The sequence below is a fragment of the Glycine soja genome, chromosome 20 (genome assembly GCF_004193775.1).
Source record: "Glycine soja cultivar W05 chromosome 20, ASM419377v2, whole genome shotgun sequence".
Lineage (NCBI taxonomy): Eukaryota > Viridiplantae > Streptophyta > Magnoliopsida > Fabales > Fabaceae > Glycine > Glycine soja.
Window position 1 is genome coordinate 41,893,028 of NC_041021.1, and position 6,586 is coordinate 41,899,613.

Genomic DNA, 6,586 nt, shown 5'->3' on the forward strand with positions numbered 1-6,586 from the left:
TCATCAAACATCCCTGATCTGCATCAATTTGGACCCATTGACCCAGATTTTCACCATCATCATCAGCTTTATTCTCAAGGAAGAAGAAGAGTGAAACAAGCAACAAAAGCATAGTTCCATTTTTTATTGAAAAAAAAAAAACAACTAAATCAATACCTCATTGTATATTATATAACAGAATTGTGTTTTCACCTCTTCAGAAAATAATGAAAATATTATTCTATTGTACAATTATATAACCCAATTATATTTCCGTTGTTTTTTTTTTTTTACACTCCCTCCGTGAATAACAAAAATGAAATAGGATTGTGTTGTACAACTCCATGAAAATAGTATTTTCAAAAAGGAAAAACAAAAGTGTCGGCCAAATCCCTAATTAGTAGGATCAAAACATAAAAAATAGACTAGTAAGTTCAACACAATTGATAGATAAGTGAATTGATTAAGCATACTGGGTTCGATTCTCTTATGGTGTGTATGGAACAAAAATTGTTTGAAGAGACAAAACGGAAGTGGTATCTATTCTTAGAAGTTTAATTTCATGACTTTCAACTATAAAATATCTTTCTTTTTAGAGAAAAAAAAAAAAGCATAAACAAGGTGAATTTGGTGCGAAAAATACCCTCAATGACTATTGACACCATTCGTAGGTTCAAACGGTTTACTGATCTTGGTGCTATTTTGATCCTCTCTCTCTCTGATAAGAATTTTTAGAACTGCACTAACAATAACTATCTGCAGGTCTCAGTGACTACGCGGTGGCTGTGCACTGACCCTTTGACTGGGAACACTCTAATGTTGGTGTCACCACCCGCGTCATTTGTTTGCGGATAAGATATTTAGTGAAAAGTTCTGATACCAAAGAATCTTGAGCAAACCACGTTACAAAAGTCAACTATTGTAGATTTGTAGTTGGAGAGCATTAATGCCTTATATAATTGGATCCTAACACTCTCTCGCTCTCTATGTCTCTCTCTCATCTTCAGAGTTAAAGATGGTCTTCACCAGTGCCATTGGTTTTCTTCTTCTGCAAACTCTTTCATCAGCTACAAGTGATTTCCTATTTCCTCTTAGTCCCCTGATCGCTCCATTATGTGGTTTGTGCATGTGACACTCTCTTTCTTTTAGCTACTTTTTTTTATTGGATTCATTGAATTGGATTTCATTATTGGGATTGTGTGTTTGTGCTTTTGATTCACGGGCTTGAGGTTCCATGACTTTTCTTCTTATGGGGCTTCTCAAGTTCCTTTTTTTTTTTAATTGATTTGTATTAGACTTCTCAATTTGCCTTTGATTCCCTGTTCTTTTTTCAGGGCGAGTTAAGTTCAGACGATGTGTGCAAAGGAGTGGAATGTGGATAGGGAACATGCAAACCTTCTCAGAATAGCACACTCTTGTTTGAATGCGATTGTGATCCAGGTTGGAGGCAAACTCTTTCTGATCACGATGAGGGCTTCAAGTTTCTTCCTTGCATAGTTCCTAATTGTAAGAACTCTCTCTTGACCAAAATAGAAGTTATGTATTCGCTGTTATTTTCCTACGAGTTGTTCTCTGCTTGATTTAATTTTAAAACTGCATTTTTTAGGAAGCGTGAATTGTTGTGTAGTATGTTTGTTTTGGTGACTATTTTTTGGCTGCATGTGGTTGAAAAAGTCTGGTATTTGGGGAAATTATTTGCTACGTTACAAAGTGGAAGTGTCTGAATCACACAAAGGGTATAGATTTTCTTCGCACGCATGGATCCTGGCAAAGTTTGTTCCTTGGATTTAAGATGTTAAAGTAATATGAAAGCAAAGAACTAAGTCATGGAATGACACTCTAGCATTGCTTAATTAAGATAATAAATATGAAGTTACTAACACAGTGTAGTTCCATCCCAAAGTTGTAAAGTGGAGTGCTATGTTAAAGTATTTGGGGACAAGTAATAAAGTACTCGTAAATCTGACTGTCTTTGTCTTTATTTAGATTTATTCAAACCTAATTTAAAAGAAAAATAGGAGATAAGATAAAAATTTAAAAAAAAAAATAGGAGATAAGATAAAAATTTAAAAGAAAAATAAAAGATAAAATATTTAAATTAAAAGATGATAAAGATAAAAAAGATAAAAGATAAAGAAAGATAAGATAAATATAGAATCAGAATGCAATGATGTTGGGGCATAATATGCTAAAACTACTTATAATATAATTAATTGAGTTTTTCTATTTCATGAAATTCCTATTTTCACGTGCATCTAATGAATTATCTTATCTTTGTTTTTCCGCATGAAGGACCTAATTTATTTATCATTTTCCCCTAAATTTCTTTGCAAAGATCAAATAACAAACCGCATTAAGATAAGAGATGCAACAATTCGTGGGCAAAATAAATGTCAATTTATTTCTAACAATGAATTCATTAAGATACTCTTCTCCAGTTCTTTAGAAAATAACCATTTTTCAATGCATTACCTTCTAAACATGATATGGGTGATCAAAGCATAATAGCAGGAAAGCACGGAGAAATAATAGAAACATGATTGCATTAAATAGATAATAAGAAAGAATTACATTATAACATTAAGCTTCCAACAAAAAGGTTTAGCCTCTCTTAGTCATGAGAGATTTTATACTACAGGGAATTGATGTAGATGGAAGAAGGTGATACATGATTAATAACAAGAGAAGAGAGGGAATGGTTAAAGAGAGAGTTTCCCATAAGGGATAGGGATAGACTCAGTGTGTGGGCTATGAGATTTTCTCTTTTTTTTTTTTCTACTTCCTTCTCCTTGTATAGGCATTAGGTAACTTAATTTTCACAATGCTAACTTCTTCGTTGGGATTTGGAATGAATGATTATTTATTGCAATCCTTCTCTTTTTCGTGTAATTATTACAATTTATTTTTGTAAAATAACATTCATATATATTATGAGAATTATATTCTTTTCCATGATATTAATTAATGTCTACGAAACGAAGCATAAACCCTCTCATATCATGGCTGCAATGCAATTGCAAGGCTCGTTAAAAGTAACTTAAGCGAAATTGTTACGTTAGGGGGTCGATTAAATTATAATTTTAAAAGATTATTTTAGTATAAAAAAGTGTTTTAAAATTTAAAGATTACTTATGAATATTATGATTTATCAAAAAAAATTATATCCAAGAATTTAAAAAATTTGAAAGAACTTTATAAATTATAAGATTTGATAAGATTTTGTGAATTTTTAAAAATACATTTAAAATTCTAAGAGTTAATGAAAAAAATAAGAAAAATGATAAAATTTAGATAAAAAAAAATAGGGCTAATATAATTTTTTTAAATATTTTTTCTTGTAATTATATTTTTCCATTCTTACTTTGAACAATAGATTTAATATTATAGATTGGTTTTCTAAATTTTTTAAAATATTATAATTATTTCATAATAAATCTCATGATACGTTAAACGGAATAAAAGAAATTGATGAGGGTGAAAAAAATTGTAAAAATATTATGAATTATCTGGATAAAGTTGTCCGATAAAATATTGTTTTTCCCTGTATATGCAAGTGGAGAGCCAAAAGAAACAAAGCAGCATCGCAGGAAAAGTTTGGCTAATCGCATCATACACAAAGTCAGTTGTCATGGCTACATGACCCTTACTGTAGAACTGTTCAGTGTGCCTCACATGACCCAATTTCCTAAAACAGCTCAGTTAAGTAGTTTGTTAAATAAGTTCATCATAAGCTTTACTTATGTATAACCGATACACATGTACATACGTATGTGTATATTACAATTACAACAAAACTTTAAACTTTACCCCTTTCTATTTGTTCAGCGTAATATTGATTATTGGTTTGCTGCGTTTTAAATGTAACAAGTACAAGGCCGTTATTATTTGGGCAATTTCTTGCACAAGGTAGGGGAAGATAACTCTTTTTCAAGTGTGAATATAAGAGCTAACAATGAGTTTGATGACCTCAATTTTGTATTTTGGTTCTGTATGATGTGAAACCTTAAATATCATCAATGTGTTTAAGGGGATAGTTAAAGCATGTGAATATATATATATATATATATATATATATATATATATATTCAGAATATATCTGTAGCTCCAAATCACATGACACGTTATTTGAGCCTACTAACAGAAGTTGACGAGGTGCTTATAAAAAAACAGAAGTTGACAAGATTGAACCTTGTCCTGCGCCATGGAAAAAATGCAATCACAATAACCGAAAGACCTGTCAAATGGGTCAGCCCCAACCCATTTGACCTTGGTCCATGTGGGTTAACACCAAAATCGCCCATAGGGACAAATGGGCCACATACATAAATTGCCCACATGGCCAAAAAATCCACAAAACCTTGTGGGTTAGGATCAATCCACGGGCCATAAAAATTAGACTTTTTTTTTAATTCTTATAATTTAAATATTTATTTTGATACAATACTTCTTTATTTTATATAAAAGAGATTGGCCAAAATTGGTCAAAATTAATCCCAATTAAGATTGGCTGAAAATAACTTCGATCAAAATTAATCTTAGTTGAGGTTGATAAAAAATAATCCGGTCAAGGTCAGCCCAAAACAACCCTAACTGAGATAGGCCAAAATTAACCATAGATGGAGTCGGCCAAAAATAGCCTTGAGCTAGATCAGTAAAAATTAATCCTAGTCGAGGTTGGCCAAAAATATCATTGACTGAGGCTGACCAAAAATAACCCTAGTCTAGGTTGGTCGCAATTAACCTTAGTCCAAGTTGGTTGCAATTAACCTTAGTCTGGTCAACCAAAAAGAGTCTCATCGAGATTGGCCAAAAACAACCCTAGCTAAGGTTGATAGAAAATAACCATAGTCAAGGTCAATCAAAAATATCCATGTTGAGGTCAGTTGAAAACAACCTTGACTCAAGTTGGCCAAAAATAGACTTGGTTGAGGTTGATAGAAAATAATCCTAGCTGAGGTTGGCAGAAAGCAACCCTAGTCGAAGTTGGTAAAAAAGTAACCCTAACAGTTGTCGGTTGAACATAACCCTAGCTGAAGTCAATCAAAAACGACCCTAATCGAGGTAGCCTGATAATAGTCATGGCCAGGGTTAGCCCAAAATAGCCTTGGTCGATGTCAACATTAAACAACCCTAACAAGATCAAGCAAAAACTACCTTGACGAAGGTTGGTCAAAAATATTTTGGATGATGTCAACCAAAAATAATTTACCCGAGGTAGAGAAAAAAAAATCTCCATCAAGGTTGTTCAAAAATAGCCTGGATTGAGATTAGTCAAGGTTGACTGAAATTAATCATAACCAACTAATTTTAAAATATTTTTTGGGGGGACAATTGAAAAAAAAATCATTTTTTTAAAATAACATGACCCATCAACTAGTCCGGCCCATGTTAAGTGGGGTTGTGTGGACCACTCATTAAGGGAGTTAAATCCCCATAGGACCATTATGTTGGGCCAAGTGGGTTGGCTCTAGAGCCGAAATCACTCTAGTAACCATGGAGTAATAAACTTTGTCAAAGGATTAATTTTGAATAACATATCATGTGTGCCAAATCTAATTTGCAATCTTATTCATGTGTCTTGAATAATACATGACTCAAATTTTATATTAAATATTGTGCGGTACAAGTTTGAATTTTGAGGACAGTGGTATAGGTGAGACTTGAGAAGTGAATGGGGTCTGCTAGTTTTGCGCAGTCACTTATATGCTGGCACACAAAGCAAGTGGAACTGATTCTTTTACCTTGTGGCCCAGATGTATGGGGTATCCTTGCAACCAAGTACTCAATCTGCTACCTGGTATTCATACTGTTGAGAATGATAAGCATAAACAAACATGTGATATCTGTTCGACAGCTAAGCATACAAAACATGTTTTTAATTCCAATCACAATCATAATAAAACTATTGAACCTTTTGATTGATACATTGTGATGTGTGGGGTGCTTATCATAATATATGTGATGCATTACTCATTGTTTACTTATGACAATAACAGACTAACGGTGTACTTTTGAGCGTTGTTGTGTATGCTGATTATCTAATAACTGCAGGAAACAATAAAGAGGTCATTAGGGGGAATACTTTTATGATTGCGAGAGGGCTTAAAGGAATACTTTTATGTCAATGAAAGTATACATGCTCTAGATATTATTTCATAAAAACAAAAAAATGTTGGAAGCAAAGCATGCAATGCAAGGGTTTGCTCTTGAGCAAAAAATCACGGATTGGCTTAGGCAATTGGAGTCGAATATGAAGATTGATCTATTTGACCATTTCTTGGCTTGAATTTAGCTACTTTGTTCATGCATGTTTTTACTCACTTCATGCATTGTTCTTGATAAGAGCACTAGAATGTGGCATTGAGAGTGTATAGGTATTTAAAACGGCATCCATGATAAGGAATCTTTCTTCTGTCTGATTGTAATATGAGATTATATATATTTACTGTGATTGTGATTTAGCAAGTTGTCCTCTAACACATTGTTCGTTAATAGGCTGTTTTGTATTATTGGATTCTCCTATATCTTGGAAGACAAAAAAAAGTAGTCTATTGCTTCTCATTTGTCTGCAGAGGCCAAGTATCCATCTTTGGCTATACCATGACAT

At 32.8% G+C, this 6,586-nt stretch overlaps 1 long non-coding RNA gene across 1 annotated transcript; it reads left to right on the forward strand.

Annotated features, from left to right (window-relative positions):
* Positions 1–782: 782 nt before the first annotated feature.
* LOC114403906 lies at positions 783–1,910 on the forward strand. Its single transcript, XR_003664705.1, has 2 exons — positions 783–1,097; positions 1,314–1,910. It is a non-coding gene; the product is annotated as an uncharacterized LOC114403906 (long non-coding RNA).
* The last annotated feature ends 4,676 nt before the right edge of the window (positions 1,911–6,586 follow it).